Source organism: Balaenoptera physalus, assembly GCF_965194825.1.
Source record: "Balaenoptera physalus genome assembly, chromosome: 19".
NCBI classification, from domain to species: domain Eukaryota; kingdom Metazoa; phylum Chordata; class Mammalia; order Artiodactyla; family Balaenopteridae; genus Balaenoptera; species Balaenoptera physalus.
The window spans coordinates 21,106,278-21,130,202 of record NC_138900.1 but is presented as its reverse complement, the minus strand read 5'-3'; the positions used below and the strand labels follow the sequence as shown (position 1 = coordinate 21,130,202).

Genomic DNA, 23,925 nt, shown 5'->3' with positions numbered 1-23,925 from the left:
CAAGATGTCTGTCATCCTTCTATTACCTCAGGTAAATAACTGATTGACCTTTTTGGGGCTCTGATACTTTACTAATCAGAACCTGAAATCTGTATAACAACACTTCATTTACTTGATAGACAAAAGAACAATTGCACTTGAAGTAATGTGATTTCTAAATAGACACTGCCTGTCAAAAATAAATGCATTAGAAGTAAAATGTAGCTCAAGGAGACAATTAGCAAACAGAGGTGACACCGTAAACAGGTGCACCCATTATTCCCAAAGCTTGTGGCAATATATTCGCGTCTTTTAGAGTGATGGAAGATCATGTGACGGTTTGGTGAATTATCTATCGGTATCATCTGACTGATGAAGCCGCTGCTGTTGCAGATCATTTAAAAATGCATCTCACAAATTACATGGTAGCTGGGAAAAATGCAGGTTTTTTTTTTTTTTTTTTTTTTTTTTAAAGAACAATGCTTTTCTAGAGCTATATGCTAGATACGTAATTTTTTATTTGAAAAGATGGAGACCATTTCATTATGCTGGGTATACAGTCGGTTAAGGTTGTGCAAATTCATTACAATGTTTGTTAATGTATAAAACATTTTCCATTCTGGTTTTAGTGACATTGGATTTTTTTTTTTTTTTTTAATAATGTGCTGTTTCTGAAACATCTGCCATCCCTTGTTACCTGTGGGCAGAGGAGAGAGAATATACTCTTTCTAAGAATGTTTATAAAATCTTTACCAAAATGGAAAGGCTTGGAAGATGAGAAGGAAAGGACATTTTTTTCTGTGAATTGTTAGGTTTGAATTTTCTGGAATAGGAACTTTACCATGAGACAGGCAAGGGGACCTTTCACTGGCTGCTTGGTGGGACAGGCTAAGAAGGACTAGATATTCTCTGGGCCTCTCTGTCCCCCTGCAGTGGGCTGTGCCCTCAGAGTCACAGTCCTGGAGACTTTCCCTGTTATTTTTCATCTGTCACCTTTGCTTTTTTTGTTTGTTTTTTTTTTTTTGCTATAGCATGCAGAATACTTGAGGGACCCATGGCTTTGGCAGTTACTGTTTCTTCTTGTTACTAATTCTTCTTGTTACTATAAAATCACAGGAAGACAGTGTGAAATACTTTACGTGGCCTCCAAATCGGTCCGCCCTTGAATTTTCATGGCCTTCTCCAGAATAACCAGTAGCGGGAGCTAAACTTAATGTGGGTTGAGAGGTGACAGTTCAGTAGAACAGCAGCATTTTGATGGCACCCTATGCCCAGACAGAGACATGGAGATGACACCACGGTTCTGTTGAATTTTCGAGACACTCTCCACATTCCTGCTGGTTTCCGGGTGGGAGGTGGCATACGCCCACGCTACACCTCTGTCTGACTCCTTATCCTTTTCAGTACTTTCTGAGGCATTCATTCAAGTTTCTGTCTTGGAGATGAAGGAGCAAGGATGGGGCCTTGGGGGCTGCCCTGCCTGAGGAGTGGAAATAGTTCGGGCAGCTCCTTTCCCTTGCTGTCCAGAAGATGGGCCCTGAGATGGGGGTGCAGGCCTGGCTGACCTGCTCTGCTCTGGAGACACAAGTCAGTTCGTCTTGTGAGTTGAGCCAACAGGAAAACCACAAGAAGTGGTACACACAGAAGTACAAACGGGCCAGCCAGTGGGGTTTGTGCCAAGTGCCCAGCGCTCAGCGCTCTTCTCCAAGGACTGCCCGAGCAGCCTCTGTGGGAAGTGTTTGGACATCAACTCATCAGAGAAGTGGTGGCCAGAAGGCTTCTGAAGGATCCGAAATCTCTAAGCACTGGAGAGGTTTCCTGATTTGCAGACATGGAAATCCTCCAGCCAGGAAAGAGCAGTTCCCTATGCTTCCTCTAAGCTGTTCTTTCTCTTTTCCCTTTTAAATTAATAGACTTTGTTTCTTAGTTTTAGGTATACAGGAAAATTGAGCGCAAAGTACAGTCCCTCCCCACATTTTCCCCCATTGTGTTAGTGTGGTACATTTGTTATAGTTGGTGAGCCAACACTGATGTATTATTATCAACTAAAGCCCATAGTTTACATTAAGGGATCCCTTTTCATGCTGTACATTCTATGGGTTTAGACAAATGTATCCACTATTAGAGTTTCATATAGAATAATTCCACTGACCTAAAATCCCCTGTGCTTCACCTGGTCATCTCTCCCTCCCCCAAACCCTGACAACCACTGATCATTTTACTGTCTCCTTTGTTTTGCCTTTTCTAGAAAGCTGTAGAGTTGGAATCATACAGTAAGAATCATACTTCTAAAACTAGCTTCTTTCTCTTAGTAATATGTCTTTATGGTTCTGCTATGTCATTTTGTGGCTTGATAGCTCATTTCTTTTTATGGCTGAGTACTATTCCATTGTCTGGATGTGCCACAGATTGTTTGTCCATTCTCTTATTGAGAGACATCTTGGTTGATTATGCATTTTGGCAATCATGAATAAAGCTGCTATCAACATCTGTGTGCTGGTTTTTGTGTGGATGTGTTTTCAGCTCTTCTGGGTAAATACCAAGGAACATGACTGCTGGATTGTACGGGGAGAGTATGTTTAGCTTTGTAAGAAACCGCCAAACTATCAAAGTGGCTGTACCATTTTGCCTTCCCACTAGCAATGAATGAGAGTTCCTGTTCTATAGCTTTGCATTTGGTGGTGTCATAGTTTTGGATTTTAGTCATTCTAATAAGTGATGGTACCTCATTATTGTTTTAATTTGCTTTTCCTTAATGACGTATGATGTCCAGCATCTTACGTGCTTATTTGCATCTGTAGATCTCCTTTGGTGAGGCATCCAGGTTTTTTTGCCCATTTTAAGTGGGCCGTTTGTTTTTTATTGTTGAGTTTTAAGAGTTCTTTTTATATTTTGGACACCAGTCCTTTATCAGATATGTTTTTAGCTAAGATTTTCTCCCAGTATATGGCTTGTCTTCTTCTCTTAATGTTTTCCCTTTGCAACACCTGTGGGAACTCAGCCACCTCAGCCAGTAGCCTTTATTCTCATAGGGCCAAACAGAGTCTTCTTACATTTGGGACCTGAAGTTTCAGGACACGTGAAATCAAAGATGCACATGCAGTATGTCTTCAGCTATGGTCATGAACTCACACACACACACACACACACACACACACACACAGACATGCACGGAAAAGAATAGAAAGAAATACACCAAAATATCGACAACAATCATACCAGCTGATAGAATTATGTTATTTTTAATTTGTACTATCTCGATGTTCCAAATTTTCTAGAAGTGAGCACATATTACTTGAATAACCAGTTTTATAAGACTAAAAGTAAATGAACTGAAAAAGGCAACACCTGTAAAGGAGATCCCACAATGGTTCAGGTAGAACTTGTGTAACTTTTTGATTTCAGAGAATATCTATGGAACCAACATTTCAAGTGATATTGATGATGATACATTTTCCCTAAAACCCCGCTTCAGAAAACAAGTGAATTTTTATGATGGCTAAATTCGGCTGTCAAAAGGCCTGGTTTTTTGCTCAGGCTGAAATCGGCACTATACAATATAAACATAATGCAAGCCACACATGCGAACCTGTATACAACTTTATATTTTCTATAAGGGCAAACAATATAAAAAAAGAACGTGTATATATACATATATATATATATATATATATATATATATATATATATATATATAACTGAATCACTTTGCTGTACAGCAGAAATTAACACAACATTGTAAATCAACTAAACTTCAATTAAAAAATAAATAAAATAAAATAGAAACAAAACAAAACAAAAAAAGTTTTCTAATAGCCACATTAAAAATGGTAGAAAGAAACAGGGGAAATTGATTTTAAGACTAAATTTTGTTTAATTCAGTGTATCCAAAATATTATCATCTCAACATGTAAAAAGTATAAAGATATAAATGAAACATTTTACATTTTTCCAAACGTGATGTGTATTTTAGGCTTACAGCACACCTCACTTTGGGCTGGCGCATTTCACCTGCTCGGTAGGAACTTGTGGTCAGTGGCTGCCAAGCTGGACAGCACAGCTCTTTGTGACGGCTGAATATTCAAGCATTATTTGCCAGGCAGAGTACAGAGTACCTGAACAGCAACATCACTCGCAGAAAGTATAGAGGGAAGAGAAAACAGGCACTTTGTGCTTTCCAGTTCTTTCACATTTTTTCTTCAAGATAAGCTACTTCATAGATAACCTTGTGATCTGATGATGATATGAAACGTCTTCTGTAAAGGGATAAATATTTTTAATTCATGTGGTGATACAATATACCAGAAAGCATTTACAATTTGGGGGACTTTTTTTCTTCTTTTGCATACCTCCCACTCTGGGGGACACAGTTGTCTCAAATTTGCCATCCTGTAGAATCTTTTTTTGTTTTTGAATTTTTGAATTTTATTTTATTTTTTATACAGCAGGTTCTTATTAGTTATCTATTTTATACATATTCGTGTATATATGTCAATCCCAATCATCTTATAGAATCTTGAGCTGATGTGGGCTCTGCCTTCTCATGGATGGGATGAGACTGGGGCCAAGTTGGGCAAAAACATAGCGGAGAGGGTCAGGCACTGGGTCTCAGAGAAAACAGCCTCCAGGAAGAGCTGGGGTGCCGTCCTGCACCGGTTCAGGCTCTGGGACTCCACCAGCGTGGCAGCTTGGCACCATGCCCAGTGACGTAGGTCTTGAGCCTTGTGGGAAGTGTGTGCATCTGGTCTGTGCCTCCTAGCCTGAGCACACTAGCCTAGAGGACAGGTTCTCCTTCTCTGCCTTGCCCTGGGTCGGAATCTCCCACCTTGGGGTGAGGAGTAGGAATCCATGTGCAGAATGGTGCCAAGGCGTGGGTGTGCTCCTGAGGGCATGTGGGGCCATGGGGTGTCTCTGACTAGTAGACACCAGGCAAGCTTGGCTGCTTTGGAGATGGGGCTCTCCAGGATCACGGGGGAGAGATGTTGCCTGGTGCTGGGAGACAGTGGGGCACAGTGGCTCCCACGGTCATGAGCTCTTAACCTTGGGCAAGTTACTTCATGTCTAGTGCCTCAGTTTCCCATCAGTAAATGGACATGATAATGGTACCCACCTCACTGGGTCGTCATGAGGGTCAATATTGTCATGAGGGACTCTGGCTGGTACATGGTAAGTGCTCAATACATGTCAGTTGTCACTCCTATGAGTTCAGGAATGGTTAGGTCAGTGAACAAATCCCTTCAGAAGTGGTGCGTGTGTGTGTGTATGTGTGTGAACGTATTCCGGCCGTTTCCTGGACTGTATTTCTTTAAGGGCTCATGCACTCCTGTCTCCTTCCTGCACCATCAGCCTGGACTGAATCACCAGCAAGGATCTCTTCCTTCTCCCTTCACTTCCCCTCTCTCCTCTTCTCCTTCTCAGGGCTGTTTTGACTATGAATTAATTGTAGGTTGGGGGACTTGCAAGCAAAAATCAAAGCCAATAAACTTCAAAAGGACGGGGAGGACCAGGGCCACCGGGAGAGTGCAGAGGCTGACGGGGGCTCTTGGGGCTGCGGGGTGAAGTGGTGGGGGCTTTCCATGTTCCTTCAAAGGGGACACCAAGTGTTTCAGATTGTCACTTAAAAGCTCAGATGCGAAACTTTAGAAATCTGGGTGAGAGGCAATGGTTTCCAAAACAGCTATTTTTATCTTTTGCCAGCAAGCATGAGCCCAGTGGAACGTAAAGTTAAACTTGGAATTTCTTGGCAAGGGTTAATAATCAATGTAGATCTCCTAACAAAGGAGATGCTGCCTTATTATACTGGGAAAGTTTTTTTTCTTAACTGTCAGTGAAGCAGTACTAATTATTACTCCAGTGTAAATGAGGTCATTTCCTATTAAGAGAACAAAATGCTTAGACTCGCCTTGCCAATTCATACCAACTATTTTTCACACATACTCAGCTTTTTAGTTTTTTTCTAAATTTTGATAAAATCCATTCATTTGTATTAGAAAAGTGTAAACCATCGCAATAATAGTTGCCCATGATTACCCAGATGAGCTTTTGTAATGTGTGGGTTGTTTGAATACCATGTGTTAGCTATGGAACAATTAGGCAGCTGAATGGATCTTTAAAACAATCAGATACTTTTATCTCACTGAAAAAATACATTCCTTGGATGTGTACTGTTAAACCGTAAATTCCGGGGAACATTAAACTCACGTCACGAGGAGAACTTTCGGATATATGTTGATCAAGGACAAAAAGACATCCAAATATCTTGTCTTCGTGTTTTCATTTTTTTATGCAAGCAAAAAGATTTAAGGAATATTGTAGCAAACAAAGGGTAATTGTTTTAGCCCAGATGTTGCTTTTGCACAACAAGCAGGTTACAATGTTCCCACAGAGCTGATGAGCCCAATCAGGGAAATGATTAAAAATTGATTTTGTCCCTGTAATTACAGTATGTAAACTACTTAGCTTGGATTGCAAAGGAAGTGATTTTCTAATTACGTATATACTCTGGTGTCTAATGATTGGTTTTTTGAAGTAATGAAGAGAGAGCACTAACGACTCCTTGGTGTTCTGTTGTTTAAGAAAGACCATCTTTAGAGTAAGCAGCAACAGACAAAGAGTTTAAATTGAATTTTCAACACTGTTAATGTGCACATGGATTTGTTTATTAAAGAGACAGGGAAGTAATTTGATTGGCTCTGAGCATCTTGGCTTTTTTTTCATGCTAAAGCATGTAAAAATACATGCACCGGGTCGCAAGCTGATGGGAAGAGCCTCTCCACTCCTTTTTTATCATCCCAGCACCCGGGCTGATATCGCGGGCTCTCAGGTTCCTGTGAGCGTCTGATGTCTGTGTATCCTGAAAGCATTTAGATCGAACAGGTATCAAATAGCTTCTCCATCAAAGTTACCTTTGTTTTAAAATGAAAGAAGAGGCTTCCTTTGGAAGCATGTCTGGGCAGCCCAACGCGCTCCGTGTTACAATATTTCAGTTGTGTCCTGTGATACTGGGCTCTACATCAGGGTGGCAACTGCCACCCCCCACCCCAAATGTACGTGCACAAACACACAGACACATGCACACACACTCACACAGGTGCCAGCCCTGTATTTGGAGGCCCGACTGCGGTGGGTCAGTTGTGGGACCCCATGGGGTGGGCTGATGGGGTTCAGGAAAGAGCTGGCTGAGTTCCGAGTGTTCCTTCTCTGCTGTGAGACACTTTGTGGCTGTTGAATAACAGCTCCGCAAGCACCTGTTCTGGCAGAAGTTAGAAGAGGGCAGTGGCTCCAAGGTGACCCCGAGAGCAAGCGTGTGGTGAGGCCAACAGATCAGGACACACTGCCATTGAAAAGATCTTTTGTTACTCATAGTTCTTAAGGGGAGGGGGCATGCCATGCTATGCAGTGCTGCCCAGGGGAGCATCAGGGTTGGTCAGGAAGAAGAAGGAGCAAGGGGAAATGTGGTTTCTGAGAGAAAGGCACGGCAAGGCAGGGTAAGCAGACTTAGGATTGGCTAGTCAGATAATTTTAGTAGGCTCCGGGACTCAGGGGCTGTCTCCGGTTGTCTGGTACCTGACCCTGGGGCAACTAGGGCAGGGGGACAGTGGTCCAGAGTGTGAGAGCCTGATACAGGAGGTTGTTGGGGCATGGGCTCTGGATTGGTTCGTTTGCAAATGAAAGATGTGCTCCCAGGGGAGTCATTTGCTATCTCTGGGAATTGGCTAGTTCTGGGAGCGGCTGTCCCTTCAGGGTCATCAAGGCCCCAGATGTCAAAGCATCAGAAACATATGGTTTACTGCACCTGAGCCCTGGGCAAGGGCTGATTTGGGAGTGGTGATCTGTGCCACCAGAGTCGCGGGCCAGGATGAGCACAGGGTGACCCTGGGCCCCTGTTATACCTGACGTCCTACTTGGCAAGTCTCACTGGCCCTACACAAAAGGCATCCTGAATCTGCTTGCTTCTCCCCATCACTGCGGCTCTCAGCCCAGGTCAAGTCAGCCTCCTCTCTCACCTGGACAACTGCAGCAGCCTCCCCAGTGCTCTCCGTGCCTCCACTCTGGTCCCCTCTTGCCTGTTCTCCCCACAGCAGCCAGAGTGATTCTTGCACAATGTAAATCAGACTGTGTTATTCCCTTGCTCAAAACCCACCAATGGCTCAGAATAAAATCCATGTTTCTTACCGTGCCTGCTGAGGTATTTGGATCCTAAACAGCCCGCCCTGTCCCATTTTCCCACTCAATGTCCGTGCCCTGGCTCCATGGGCTTCTTGCTGCTCCTTGAACACACCAGCTCCGTCCTACACCATGGCCTTTGCATTCACTGTTTGCTCTGCTTGTAAATTTCTTCCCCAGCTGTTCACAGGGCTCACTCCCTTACTTCTTTCTGGTCCCTTGTCAATGTCACTTTTTTAGCGAGGTCTCCTCTGATTACCTTATCTAAGGTAGTCTCTGTCATTGCCCGTCATTTTCCCAGCTTTATTTTTTCTTCTTAGAACTTATTATTCGCTAACGTTATATTTTACTTTTATTTGTCACTGCTCACTAAGACATAAGTTTCACACAAGTAGAAATATTGCATACCACTGGGTCCCCGGAAGCTAGAAGGTAGGAGACACGGGGGGCACTTGACAGGTGAGGGGTGAATGAGGGGCTCAGTCCCTGAGGCTCTTTCCCAGCTAGCTTTCCTCACCGGAAAGCCTCTCCTGTTGGGAACTTATGGGGGTGGTGAGGGCTGTCTCTGGGGCTGTGTTCATCCCTCAGAGTCTCAGAGAAGGAAAGGGAGAATCACTCAGTGCTTTGGAATGGAACTTCCAAGTCCATTCAGAGGAGCCACCGTTTTTTGGGCAGGGTCCTTGTCCCTAGCGGGTCTGGAGAATATTAAGTACTGAGCTGGGACGGGCACCCAGACGCTCGGAAGGGGTGATGTAGCCCCAGGTAGTGTCCCCTGGAGAAGAGGCTCGAGCGCCCCTCTGTGTGCCCCTCCAGACGGAGGAGAGCCCGCTGCCCAGGAGAGCAGGTTCAGAGGCCTTGGCCCTGGGCGACTGGGGTGTAATGTTCAGACAGCTCCAGACATGTCTCCTGTTAGCTGCACCCTTCTCCAGACAGAGGGCTGAAGGAGTTCTGCTGTCTCTGTCTCTGAATCCTTCTTTCCTAACTCTTGTCTGGAAGGAAAGCAGTTGATCTCCACTCCCATCTGCCCCGGACTGCCCAGACTCCTCAGCAGACAGCTCTGCTTCTGCTGCTGGGCCTCCAAGTGACCCCTGGGCAGGGTGATCCTGTGTCTCTAGGAATATACTCTGTCTCCTGCAGGGGCAGCCTCTGGAGCAGACCGTGGGCCAGGGGAGGGGTGATGTGAACCAGCCCTTCCTTCTTCCCTTCCGTCCTCCTTTTTCTTCCCTCCATCTCTACTACTTCCCTCCCTCCCTCCCTTCTTTTCCTTCCTCTATCCATCTCCATCCCCCCATCTATCCTATTGTCCTTCCATCTTCCCCTACTCCCTCCATCCTTCCTTTCCCTCTTTACTTCCTTCCCTCCCTCCCACTCTCCCTTCCACCCCTCCACACAACATTTACTGAGCTCCAAACCCTCTGCCAGAAGTTAGGGGCTAGAAGGTGAATGGGACATAGCCCTTTCCCCATGTGCTGTGGGGTGACCAGGGACATCCCTCAGCTTGGTGCCTGGTGCCTGGTGCTTTGTACCAGGCCCTCAGCAAATGGTAACTCTTGTTGTCTCTTGTATGACTTTCCAGTTGTCATGGTGTAGGGTGGACGACAGGTGTGTAATGACCACGGGAAGGCAACATGTTTGCCTATAGGAAGGATCTTTTGTGGTCAACTCGGGGCTCATTACAGAGGCACTGTCGATGGGGGGTGTGTGGCATCTTTTTGTTCATCTCCTGACTCGCCAATGGCCTCTTCCCTCAGCGCCCTTGTGCCTGAGTATGGGAGGCTGGGCTCCTGCCATGCCAAGGTTTCCCTGGCTCTGCTCAGAGCTGCCTTGTCTCCCCTGGGAGAACTCATGAGGGAGGGGCATGCCTTGTCCCCTAGTGGGGCCCCAGCGGATTCACAGGGATGCCGTAGTGTGGGCCCACTGTGTGCCAGGACGGGCAAGAGCTGTCTGGACCACCTCCTACTTTTTTCTGTCTCTGTCCCCCATGTCTTCCTGTCCTCTCCACCCCACTTCAAAGTAAGTCCCTCTCTCAGAGCTTTCCATCCCCTCTCCTCCCCTCCCCTTCCTCAGAGGGGCCTTGGAAGTGCCTCAGGCTATAAACAGTCCCTCCCTCCCCAGACCCCCCCCCCCAGTTCTCCCTGCTTTCTCTCTCCTGCTTCTCCAAGTTGCAGCCACCCTGCACTCCTTGCTAGAGCCCCATGTCAGGATCTCTGAACCTTTGCCTTCCCCTTACCTCCAGCCCTGTCTCCCGCGAGGCCCTGCCTGCACCTGCTGAAGGGCTCAGCTCGCACGCCCTCCCTCCCTCCTTGGTGTCCCGCCGTTGGCCCCCTCTTGGCAGGCTCCCTGTCCCGCCAGACTCTTCACACAGTGGGCCGTTTCTGGATCCCATGGCAGGTCTGCTTGCCGTTGGCCTACCCCAGGGCTTGGCACACAGAAGGTCTGAGCCACTGAGGGAATGGGTCTCCTAAACTCATTCGCTCCCTGGGGCTGGTGGCTGAGAATGACTGCGTGTGGGACTTCCCTGCATTTAAAGGGGAGGCAGGGGTTATCAATGTAGTGGATGGGATTTCAGGCATGTTTTTGGTGAGGCGGTTGCTACCCAACCCCCTTTGACTCATGCCATGCTTTTCGCTGCCTTTGTCATCTGCCCCCTCCCGCCCCTCCTCTGATCCGGTGGTACCTGCACCAAACTGGACTTCTGGGCAGTGTCTCCTGGGTGGCGCCCCTGCCCTGGCTCCTCACCGTGGGGTCCCTGTGGAAGGCAGGGATGAGGGGAGGCCTCAAGTCGGGGACCTGTTTCTGGTTATGTTACTGCATTATCTCTCAGTGCGAGTTACTTACTTGCACCAGAAGGTCTGTTACTGCGCTGCCATCTTCCTTCCCCCCCATCCGAATCAAGAACATCGGTCTGATGTGGTCACCTTTGCCCGACTTGCAGTGACTGTAATGACATCAGACACCAGGAGCCCCTCCTATTTAGACTGGCTCACAAAGGCACAAATGGCACTAACTAGATTTCCCTTCCTGAGGTTCCCATTCCAGCAGGAAGCTTGTTAGGCAAACCTTCCCGGGCAGGTAGCTACCTTTGGGCAAGCCCCTAAGCACTCGGGGGACCCCTTACAAGAGCACAGCTCCAACACAGTCTCAGGGCTGTGCTGGGGCCTCGAGTGATTGAGGACCCCAGGCAGATTGCAGGAGCCGGAGGTCTGATCAGTGGTGTGAAGCCGGAGGACAAGCAGGGGTGAGACTTGCCCAGTGGAGTCTCCCGGCGTTCTCCCTGTCACTGGAATTTACAAGGCTTCTAAGTGAACAGCCCCTGGAGAATAGTCCTCAAATTTTGCAAGCAATGAGCTTGGATATAAAATCTAAGTCTGTCCTCCACCTCCTGCTAAGCGTGAGGAGCCTTGTGAGCAAACGAAATCTTCGTAGAGCCACGTTGGGTGCCGGATGCCTGTTCCTCTCAGCTCCGGTAGAACCTAGGAAAGCATAGCATCGAGTGCGTGTTTTACACTGCCTAGATTTTCATGTTGAGTGATACCGAAAAAACAAAATGCAGAAGATAATCTGATTGAGGAGAGAAAGAGAGAGAGACTTGTAATCTCTGTCCTCGTTGCAGATGGTTGACATGTAGACTTTTGCTTTCTGTCTCAAGATAGGCAGGTAGAAATTTGTTTACAAATAGCAGTGTCCCTGTTACACTTTGAGAAAACACTTCTAGCACGCACTCAGCAAACACCTTTTTGGTTGCCAGAAATCAATCTTGGAGTTGGATGGAGTGTTGAAATCAGTGGTTTGATGTTCAAATACCTTGGTCTGGGGCTGCCACCACGTGCTCTCCGAATGCATCTTCTGGTGCATTTGCAGACACATCCTTAAATCTCTACCAGAATTCTACTTCTACAATATCAGAATGTACAATTTATCAAGAGGGAATGTTTGCTTGCCCTATTAAGTCCCTGCTGTAACATGGCAAAACAAATTAGATTCTGCGCTGCGCTGTCTCCGAGCTGGAGATCTCAGACTGAGGCTTGGCCTCGATCACCCCAACTGATGCTCTAGAACCACTGTGGTGGGCATCTCGGCTTTCCCTCTGGGCCCTTGTCTCATCCTGCTGCTTTTCTGGTCTTGGTTCAGAGAGAGGACTTAGATGACACACAACACTCTTGACCCCTGGGTCAGTTGCAGATTCCTGGTCTGGACCCATTGAAAGCTGCTCTGGCCACTGAACCAGGCATAGCCAACTGAAATTTGGGTGAAATTGTGTGTGGTCTACTGCAGGGGGCTCCTTAAATTAGGGAGCAAAACAGAACCCCTGAGTACCTTCTCAGTTCCTCACTTTTAGAATTCCAGACAGAGAGGGAGGGAAAGAGAGATAGAGACAGAGGAGGGGGGGACTTATGTGCTCTTATTTCTTCTTCCATCCCACCTAGAGAAGAGATGGTTAGATGTCCCACCCCCTTCTCTTTTTGCAGGTGGCAATTTCCCATTAAAAGAAGCTGAGCAGCCGCATAGCACAGGGAGATCAGCTCGGTGCTTTGTGACCACCTAGAGGGGTGGGACAGGGAGGGTGGGGGGGAGACGCAAGAGGGAGGGGATATGGGGATAAATGTATACGTATAGCTGATTCACTTTGTTATACAGCAGCAACTAACACAACAATGTAAAGCAATTATACTCCAATAAAGATGTTAAAAAAATAAAAGGTTGAATTAGACTATGTAAAAAAAAAAAAGAAGCTGAGCAAATTTGGTTTATTGCAGCAAAGGTCACATAGTTCCCATTTTTAAAATTGCTCAATGAATTGGGGCAGTGGGGGCTATTAAATGTTTTTAGACTCTCAACTAGCCCAGCAAATTGTTACCTTGGCTGAATACTGTTTACCTGTCTTAGTGGAGTCGATGTGTCCGACACTGAGAATTTCTAACAGGTCGTATCTTTGCAGTTCCTGACCACCACGGCTTTAAGAATATCCACCAGCTACAAGGGAACTCCGTTGCTTTCAGACTCTCCTGGTAAGGAACATTGTTTTGTAGTTTGTTGGAGTGGTGTCTGCCTGTGTCTTGTGGGGGAGCCAGACTGCCCTCTTTGGGTTGTGGGTCCCTGTGCTGGGTAAGAGTTCTCCCAGCTACTCCCTTGCCTCTTTGGACAGAGGCTGGGCTTTGGAGAAGCTTCCAGATTCAGAGGTCTCTGGGATCCAGCATGGGCCTCAGGTCTTCTGGGTGTGATGACTATGTGGTGTCAACATGTGCTCAGAAGTTCTCAGAATGGGGTCACAGATGGGGCAAAGCCCTGCAAGGTTGGCTTATCGCTGTCTTGTGTGACATCCTGGAGGGTCGCTGTCTGCTGGCTGGCAGCGGGAACGAGAGCTGGTGAGCTGGTGGGACGGCTGCCCAAAGCCAGGCGGCCCCTCCAAGCACCGCCCAGGGCCTGTTTCCCCACCACTCAGCATGTGGTTCTGTGGCTTGGCCCAGTCTTGGAGGAAACCTGTCTCCGAGTGGCTCCGTGCCTGTCACCTCAATCAGACTCAAGATCACGAACTCAGTCATGGAGTGTTTTCCCCACACTGAAGCTAAAAACTTAAAATAAGAAGGGGCAGCGCTCGTATTTGATGTCTGTAGCCGCCTCCTCGGAGGCTGCCCCTGATATCTCTGCAAACTCACCCTCAGATCTAATTAGCCAAACCCACCATCTCCTGACCATGGGCCTCAGAGGTCACTACATAAACCAGGGAAATTGATAGTGGAATTATGCACTTAGAAATTAATTTTGCATTGTACTGAATATATATCTTTATTGTGACTTTATCTTGTTGAAAAAGTGCTTACTTCTGATTTTGTGGATATTACTGACCGTGGATTACTTTTATTTTGGTTTTTACACAACAGTTATGTTAGAAATTTGCTGTTTTATTCTTACCTTCTTAGTAAAAATCCTTTTATCACACAATGGGTAATTTATATCCATTACCAGGCCTTTCAATCCTTTTCAGTGGGGCTGTCAGCGCCGTTGGCACAGTAATGATTAATGTGATCTAATAATAGTGTGCCATTATATTACCTTAGTAAAACATGTACCAACATCCTATTCGGATCTACCAAATTCATAGCTTCCTATAATATTTTTGTTGAAAGACAGGATTACTATTTTTCAAAGCTGATTTTTTCCCCTTTAACATATTTAATGAAATTCACAATTCTTTGCCTTAGTAATCCGGGCATTTGATTGGGCTCGGTGGGTGAATTCGACAGCTGTAGGCACTGTTGTGATTTGTCAGGGAGAGGCTGGACAGTCCCAGAGATCGGCCGGAGAGATTATTGTGTTTTTGTTGGGCCTGGGCTGTTTTGCCTTGAAGAAAAAAATGGCTGGATTTCCAGTCCCTTCTGACATGTAATAAGGAAAGTGTGTTTTAGATCAAAAGGCAAAAGAGCAAGTAATTTGGCTCAAAGACTCCTCTCTTCCCTCCCCTGTTTTTTCCTCTCTTGTCACCTGCCTCGGTCTGCTGGTGAACAGGACGGGCCGCACAGCCAGTGGGAGCAGCTTCAGACCCCTTTCCTGGAAATGCTCCCTCTTGACCCATCCTTTTTTCTTGGAGCTTTGGCTCAGCTTCTCTGGAGCTGAGATGGGGTTTCTCAGCCGGGCACTGCTGACATTCTGGGCTGGGTAATTCTTTGCTGTGGGGCCGTCCTGTGCACGGTAGGATGTTTACAGCATCCCTGGCCTCTGCCCATTGGGTATCAGTTATGAACCCCTTTCCCCCGTTGTGACAACCAAAAATGTCTCCTGAAATTACCAAATGTCTCCTGGGAGGCACAGTTGACCCTGCTTGAGAACCACTGGTCTAGTGTGATAGGAATATAAGCAGATTTTTTTTGCAGGGTGGGGGAATTCCAGTTGGAGTTCCAGAGTTTCCTGGTGCTTCCTGGGACATCTTTGGCTGTGGGAGAAAAGATATGTGGATGATGGCTACACACTGCATCCTTTTCCTGGCTGAAATGCAGCCCTCTTACTTCTTTCTCCCCCCGACTCTTGTCACAGAACCTGGTCCGAATGAGGGCCTGAATCTTAGCTTCTTCCACTTAAATCCCATTATAATCATGCTTGTGATTGATAACATTCCACCTTTTCAAAGAGCTTTAAAATCTGTGTCAACCAAGGATGACATTATTGTAGTGCCGGCGAGATGTATTCAAACAATTACACACTCAAATCGAAGTGGAAAGGTTTGTCCTTCTATGCTTGTGCCTCTGTGATGTGGCTTTCACTAGCACCTCAGCCCCCATGGCCCCAGAAAGCTTCAGCAGGAAAATGCATGGGAAGAAACAGGTTTTGCCCTTGTTACCACTCAGCTCTGAAAGCAGCTTGAATATTTGGGCTTCTTAAGGCTAGAGGCTGGGGGGCGAAGGTGAGGTTGTTGAGCGCAGGGGAGAGAGGGAGGGAAAAAGAGAGAAAGAGAGGGTGAGGGAGGGAGAGAGAGAGAGATCCTCGTTTTTGATTCAGAACAAAAATTACTGCTGCAACATTGGCTCAAAATATGCAATCAACTGAAATCAGGAAAAGTATTTTGAAAATTTATATTGAAATACTTGAATCTAGATACGTGTGCACCCACATACATGTATATATGTAAATCAAGGATAGAGAAGACGAGAAATAAAGCTTTTGTCATAAAAATACTGCCTGTAGTATTTGCCCTCAAATGATCCTGCCACATTGGAATACATTTTTGTACTGTTGGCATTTCCATAGAAGACACTTTTGTTTGTTTTTACAACTGATCCTTGATGATAACAACAACTGAGGAAATGGCTCTGATTTACCTTTGTGTTAGAGGATTTCAAATACATTGTGATGTTTGGTGCAGGAATCATTTTTGGTGACCCACTTCTTTACTGGTTTCTGGTCTGTCTCCCCTACTACAGTGTAAGCCTGGAAAGAGTAAGGACTTGCTGTATTTTGTTCAGTGTTATTTTCCTAATTCCTGGAACGGTGCTCGATACACAGTAGGTTCTCAATAAAATTTTGGTGACTGGAAGGATGGATAGGTGGATGCATGGATGGGCGGATGGATGTGCAGATGAATGGATGGGTGGATGGGTAGATGGGTGGATGGGTGGGTGGATGAGTAGATGGATGGGTGGATGAGTGGATGGATGGATGGGTGGATGGATGGGTAGATGGCTGAGTGGATGAGTGGATCGATGGATGGGTGGATGGATAGATGGGTGGATGAGTAGATGGATGGGTGGATGAGTGGATGGATGGATGGGTGGATGAGTGGATGGATGGATGGGTGGATGGATGGGTAGATGGATGGGTGGATGAGTGGATGGGTGGATGGGTGGATGGATAGATGGGTGGATGAGTAGATGGATGGGTGGATGAGTGGATGGATGGATGGATGAGTGGATGGGTAGATGGATGGGTGGATGAGTGGATGAGTGGATGAGTGGATGGATGGATGGGTGGATGGATGGGTAGATGGATGGGTGGATGAGTGGATGGGTGGATGGGTGGATGGATAGATGGGTGGATGAGTAGATGGATGGGTGGATGGATGGATGGACGAGTGGATGGGTAGATGGATGGGTGGATGAGTGGATGAGTGGATCGATGGATGGATGAGTGGATGGGTAGATGGATGGGTGGATGAGTGGACGGGTGGATGACTGGATGGGTGGATGGATGGGACTCTATCTCAAACCCTAACAGAATCTTAGAATGGTAGGCCCAGTGGTTCAAATGAAATCCCACTTTATACCATCTCTTCATCCCTGGCCTCCCAAACATTTTTTTTTTTTTACATCAAAATGGTCAGTTATAGAAAGTTATTCTTATTATCACTTCTTGTCAATCCAGTTTTTAAAAAATGTCTAGGATTGTGCCAGGCTGTCTCTGTAAGTTGAAACCACATGGATGCCTTGCTATAAGAGTATCTTTAAAAATCCACCAGGGCACATACGCAAATGACTGGGATGGAAGTCATGGAGGCAGAGTAGGGGAAGGTGACCTCTTTCACAGTGAGACATGGACATGGAATTTATGAGGCTCAGAAGACTCCCTGTTCAGATGACTTGTTGTCTGTCTCCTGGGCAAAAACTCTGTAATTTATAGTGTATTTCATGTTCTTGTAGAGGCTGTTGTGTGTTCTCTTCAGCCACATGGGCTCAGCCATCTTGAGGAGGTAGGCTGAGACTCCTAAGTCCCAGCATGGTGGGTACCAGTCTATTGGAAAATGTATTCCCAGTGGTGAGGATAAAAAGTTGCCCCACGCTTGACTTTTAAATTATTGCATAATGGACATCATAGAGGTACCAGTAAGAAAATAATAAAGAAGAGAGAGATAAATGACCTCTAAACCTGGCAAAGGTATGGACTCTGGAACCACATTTCCTGGGTTGAATCATCGCTTCACCACTCACTAGCTATACGATCACGTGTCAATGGATTAGTCTTGTTGTGCCTCTCTTTTCTCATCTCTAAATTGGGAATGACAGTAATGACAATGTAGTAGATTATACAAGTAATTTATGTGATGTGCTTAAAATACTGCCTCCTGGCTCAAAGTAGGCAGTTAATAAATGTGTGTTGCTGTTATTAGTAGTATTTTCATTTTCTCTGTTTAGTCACCTTTTCCCCTTTCCCTGTCTTTATTCAAGATTAAGGAAAGTATAGGCCATTTTCAGATAATTAGCCTTTCCCCCTCAGACTCATACCAGAGCTAAGAACCTGGAGAAGTTGCCAGGCATGCGGTCTTCCTGGCACCCCTGGGGACCGTGGTTAGCAAGTTCAGAGAACATCAGAAAGGGTGGTGAGTTTCCTAAGTCAGCTTCCCCATCCCATTTCCTTTGTGGAAGGAGCCTTGTTGACACACCACTGGGATTTACTTGGTGTTTGGGGCGTGCATTCCTGGGATGGATGCCACGTGGTCATGGTGGGTGGGGACAGCCAGCTCTTAAAAGGGAGGGGAGGTTCTTGGCTTTTCTCCGCCACCCCATGCAAGTGAGACTGCTCTGCGTCATGGCCCAATCTTGTATTTTTAGCATCCACTGAAATTTAATGTTTTGCTTTTGGTTTATTATGTATGCAAGTATCTTGCTGATAAATTACATGTGTAATTGTACCATCGGAACCACTGCTAGTCAGCGACAACATATAATTAAACTCACCCTTGTAGTCATTGAACTTTTCCGTCCCTGACAAGATCACTGACCACTCCAAGGAGGGTTTGCCTCCACGTCTGAGCCTGTGTGGCCTTGCCCTCTCCCTTTCTCACGGCCCTCCCCTCACCGTGCACCCCAGGGCGTGCCCTCACACGTGCAGGGTGGACTTCCTTCAAACAGCGCTGAGCCGGAGGGAGGGGAGGCTTGGGCTCTAGGGCCTAGAATGCCTCTCTCTCTATTTTTGTGTCTATGCCCGGATGGTTATTGGCCCCAGAGTGGGTGCTTGGTAAAGACTTGAATGAATAAATCTTAGAAATCTCTTTATTTGCCCGTAAGCCCTCTTTTCACTTGTAACCCCGATACCCTTCCACTCATCTTCCTTTTTTAGGTGATGTTTACTGTGCTGCTCTTATGCTGTATGCCGGGGGCTTGCAGACCACAGCCATAGTGGGTCACACTTGGCACACTGCCTGTTTTTTTAGAACATTTAGAAATACTTTAAAAATCGTGACAAAATGCACACAACATAAAATCTATCTTGACTGGTTTTAAGTGTACAGGTCAGTGGCGTTAAGTACATTCACGCTGTTGTGCAACCATCACCACAGTCCCCCTCCAGAAATTTTTCATTTTCCCAAAATGAAATTCTATACCCATTAAACAGTAACTGCCCATTCTTTCCTCTCTTCTCCCCCATCCTCTGGCAGCCACCCTTCTACTTTCTCTTTGTGAATTTGACTACCCTAGCTACCTCATATAAGTGGAATCAAACAGTATTTGTCATTTGGTGCTGGCTTATTTTGCTTAGCATAATGTCCTCAAGGTTCATCCATGTTGTAGCAGGTGACAGGATTTCCTTCTTTTTTAAAGCTGAATAATATTCCATTGTGTGTTATCCATTCATCCATCAATGGACACTTGGGTTGCTTCTACCTCTTGGCTATTGTGAATGATGCTGCTATAACCATAGGCGTACAAATAGTTCTTGGAGACCCTGCTTTCAGTTCTTTTGGATATATATCCAAAAGTGGAACTGCTGGATCATATGGTAATTTTATTTTTAATTTTTTGAGGAACTGCTATATTATTTTCCATAGTGGCTGCACCATTTTACACTCCTACCAAGAGTGCACAAGAGTTCCAGTTTTTTCACATCCTCGCCAACACTTATTTTCTGTTTCTTTTTGATAGTAGCCATCTTAATGCATGTGAGGTAGTATGTCATTGTGGTTCTGCCTATTTTTGCAAAAGCAAAGAATGGCTTTTACATTTCTGAATGAATGAAAAAAATTAAAAAGAAAACAATGTTTTGTGACACATGAAAATTACGTGAAATTCAAATTTCAGTGTTCATAGATACAGTTTTCTTGGCACACAGGCGGCCCCACTCATTTACGTATCATCTGTGGCTGCTTTCACACTATAGTGGCAGAGTAGGGCAGTTGGGACAGAGATTGTGTAACCTGAAGAGCCTAAAATATTTCCCACCTGGTCCTTTGCAGAAAGCATCGGTTAACCCTGCCCTGTGGTCAGAACTTGGGACCCCATATCTTGTTTAATCCCCTCCGCAGCCCACTTTGCAAAGAAACTGAGGCGCAGCAAAGGTAACTTTCTTGCACAAGTCACACATCAGAAAATGGCCAGACCAGGATGCACGTGCCTGTCCCTGTGCACTGGTCACTATCACTTTAAATGTAATCATTTGGAGGTTGGTCTTTACAGGGACCACCTCCTGGGGTTTTAGTAAGCCTGAGATCAGGTCCTAGTTGAAAAAAAATTGTAATTGTATAAAAATCTGATGCTGTCGTTGGGAGAGGTGGCAAACTGAGGGAGAGAATGAAGCCGGGAGGAGGCGCTAGGTGAGCTGAGCTTTCCTTTATTTCTTATATTTAAATTCCAAGACCTGTGTCCTGTGCTGCACCGTGGGATGAGCTCTCAGCTTTGCTGAAGAAGGAGATAGTTTCAGGATGCCTGCGTCTACATGTACAGCATTTCTTTAGGGTTAGAAAAAAAGCTAAGCCAACCAATAACGTCTTCTTGCGTTACAAAAGTGAATTCCTAACCCAGAGGAAAGAAAGCCGAGGTATACGGTCAAGAGGAGAGCACGCTGGTTGATTCTTCCCCTTTCATTCTCTTGATCACATGTTGTTGGGCGTGAATCCTGGCATGGATATCTTCGGCCCGCCCCAAATCTTTTTCTCCGATTGTGGAGATCTGCTCTCCCATTCCCAGAGACTGTCTTGGGCACCCCCTTGGCCTCTCGGGCTCAGATGGTCAGCTGTTGCTAACGAGGGATCAGACAGTTATTTCTCTCGGCCTCCTCCCCTCCTTACCACCCTCTTGGTCCACCAGGATGTGTGGACTTGGTACCAGGAACCTTCTGATATTTCTTCATACAGAGGACAAAGCGTGGATAGTTATTTGTTCTTTCGTCAATGGAGAGAAAAGTCTGAGTTGATTTTACATATTTGTATGCATCAAGGAAATAACCTCTCAGTCCAAGTGTTTAGGGGGTGTTGGGACTGCAGGAAACGGTTGGTCTTGCGTCCATCTCAAGCAAACAGATGGGATCTCCTTTCGTGGTTGGGAATGCATGGCCTTCCCTGCAGGGACTGCTGTATTTCAACAGTAGGCTTCGTGTGGTCGCAGAGAGAAGCACAGCGGTGTTCTTTTGTGAACTTTTGGCTGTGGTTTAAGCCTGGCAGAACTGGACTCCTACCCTTACAGTTTTCTGGCTCAATTCATTTTGTACAAAGAGAAGTATGATAATCTGAGTTGATAATGTGATTGGCATGTTAGCACATTGCAAGAAAGACAGCAATGGCTTTGGATTTTGAGTTCCATCCTTGAAAATTTATGGTAATGCCTCAAACAAGGGGCCTGCCCCTAATAGGTGCTTGGTAGATGTTCAAGGGATGAGTTAGTTTGGTAATTGCTTTGTGCCTGAGAATAAGTGGGAGAAATGAGTGATAACATATGCTCGTGTGTTTGGGAAATAGGGCTATGTGTGACTTTTTTTTCTGTTTAAAGATTAAGTTTGGTTCTTGGCCTGGTCGTGAGCCAAACTTGCCAGTCCAGAGGGGAGGGAACTTTGGATGGGGAGGTGGAGATCGTGTGTGTGTGTGTGTATTTGTCAGGATGGTGGTGGTGGAGCAGTGTATGTGTTGAACTTTCCCTACCCTAAAGCCATTTTTATTTTCTTCCTGAAATACTGCAGGAAGATAATCAACCTGTCCTTGTCCATATGTAAGGATTGTTTCCTGTCTAAACACAGCTAATAACACATATGATGCCCTTATGAGGGAGCTTGGCTCAACAGTGTAGCTTTTGTTCCTTAACAAAATATAACTTGAGACAACATCTGCAGTAAAAAACGTTAACTATGGCCCATGCTGGAATCATTCACCAAATATCTGTTTCTCCTCTCCAGGCCCCGATATTTGTGCGTTTAAACATGACTTCAGTGTTTCTAGAAATGTGACATCCCAAATATTATCAGACCTCCAGTAACAAGCCAGTGAGCGGGACGCCCCCTGGAAGGGCTTTCGGGTGTTTGCAGCATGGCCTGCGGGAATCACTGCCACCCTCAGGCACCACCCAGCTCCTGCTTTCTCAGGGATGGGGAGCCGCCTCCACCCCTTCTCTCCTCTGAGGCCTCAGGGACTGAAGACGGAGAGAAGTTCAGAGGGAAGGTTGAGGCAAACTCGCTTGGCTGGAGGCTGTGTGGGCGAGGGAAGGAGGGCCGGCCTGAGAGTGAGGGGGGCTGCCTCTGATCCCCCACCTGCTGCGGTAGCTGGGGTGACCTGGGAAGTCTCAGGCCATGTGGCCTCAGGGGACCACCCAGGGGGTGAGTGGTTTGAACCACATGGTGTCTAAGTTTCTTTCCAGGTCTTAAACAGGACTACCTAGACCAGAGTGGCAGGGATGTCCACACAGCCCCCCGGAGGATCTTGGTAACATGCAGAGTCTGACTCAGTAGGTCTGGGGGTCAGAGATCCATACCCCAAACGGGTCGCCAGGCCATGCTGCTCCTTGGACCGCACTGAGGGCAGCCAGGGACTAGATGGCGGCCGCTGACCAGATCTGCCTGGGGAGCTTCCAGGACTTACCAGCGTCTGGACCCCACCCCAGGCCAGTGAAATCAGGAATCGCATGGGGGGAGACGTTGAGCATGGGTGCTCGTGTGTAGCTGGGTGCGAACCACTGGTGTAGTGGCGTCCGAAATCGCCTGGAGGGCTCGTGAAAACACAGCTTTGGGCCCCGACCCAAAAGCTTCTGATTTATGATTCAGAAGGTCTGGGGTGGGTCCAAGTATTTGAACTTCTAACAAGTTCTGAGGCAATGTTGATGCTGCTGGCCCAGTGACTGCACTTGGAGAACCACGGATCTAATGTCATCAGTTAAGTTGATGGTCATTACACAGACCACGGGGGAGTGGGCGCGGAGGCTCCAGGATACACCGACCCCTCCGACCAGGGTCACTTCGTGGGCATCTGTTTTATACAGTGAGCTTCCTTGGTAAGCTTTCATTTGAAAAAGATTTGTGGGTAGAAAAAATGTTTGCAGACCTCTGAACTAAAGGCAAGACTTTTAATCATGGGGCTGGGGGATATTTATTCTGCAACTGAGAGGAAAACCAGGCAGGTTCCTTGGTCCTCTTTGTTGCCGGATGTGGTCGTTTTTGCCCCGAATCCTGGCCTGTCGCACCATAGTTGTTGAACGTTCCCTCTTGCCTCTAAGTGCTCACACCTCGGGGAGGCCTCGGGGGGCGGGGGGCTGGCAGGGTGTTCTGCAACTCTGCTCGTGGTGAAATCCAATGTGGGCAGCTGTTAGGGCCTAGTGACTATTTACCAAGTGCCAGGCACTGTCCTCAGTTTATGTGCAGGATCTCATTTAATTCTTGTAACGACCTCATGAAATAAGTACTGTCATTATCCCATTTTGTGTGTATCCCAAGTATTTGCTGCTGCCTCCCAGACTAAGAGAGGGTAGAGAAAAGTGGCAGTTGTTCAGGCTGGAGGGAAATGGGCATTGCTCTTGGTAAGGGCAATGGAGTGCGTGGCCAAGGCTTATCCTGCAGGTATTTTGGGAGAAGAGCAGAGCAGGTCCATTGGCCCGCAGGTCCACTGCCCAGATGACAGGCCTGGGCCAGGTGGCAGCACTCAGAGCCCCTGGCTGCACAGAGCGGCCAGCCCCTTGGAAGAAGTCACTGTGGCCATCCTTGGTCACAGATCCAGGAGGCCTTGGCCAGTGAGCTTCCTCTTGGGTCACACCCGCTTCCTTCAGCCTTTAACTGTGCAGAAGTGTCTGGGGGGAGAGCCTGGGAACCGGCCAAGGGGAAGGGTAGGTGGATCTCTCCGGTGTCCAGTCTGTGCTTCTGTAGCTGCTGGCTCAGAGCAGCTGGCTTGGCCAGCCCTCAGCTTGCTCTCTGCCCCGGCAGCCCTGGGGGATCAGGACGTGTCCAACACAGCAGGTTCTTGCTGAGACGTCGTGTTAGAGTGAGCTCTTCTCCCTGCTCACCCGGTGTGCGCAGGTCAGAGTTTGGGGGGAAGGGAGGCGCACATGGACACGTGGTCTTCCGAGTGGCATCGGGCCCTGGGTGGCGGAGGCTGCAGCATCCTTT

At 46.8% G+C, this 23,925-nt stretch overlaps 1 protein-coding gene across 8 annotated transcripts in view; it reads left to right on the top strand.

Annotated features, from left to right (window-relative positions):
• ZNF536 (zinc finger protein 536) overlaps positions 1–23,925 on the top strand; it is a 426,032-nt gene that overhangs the window by 40,424 nt on the left and 361,683 nt on the right. For all 8 annotated transcript variants that reach the window (XM_082437056.1, XM_082437055.1, XM_082437057.1 and 5 more), the window contains exon 2: positions 13,085–13,154. The gene's annotated coding sequence lies outside the window, so the exon portion shown is untranslated. The remainder of the gene's footprint in view (positions 1–13,084; positions 13,155–23,925) is intronic.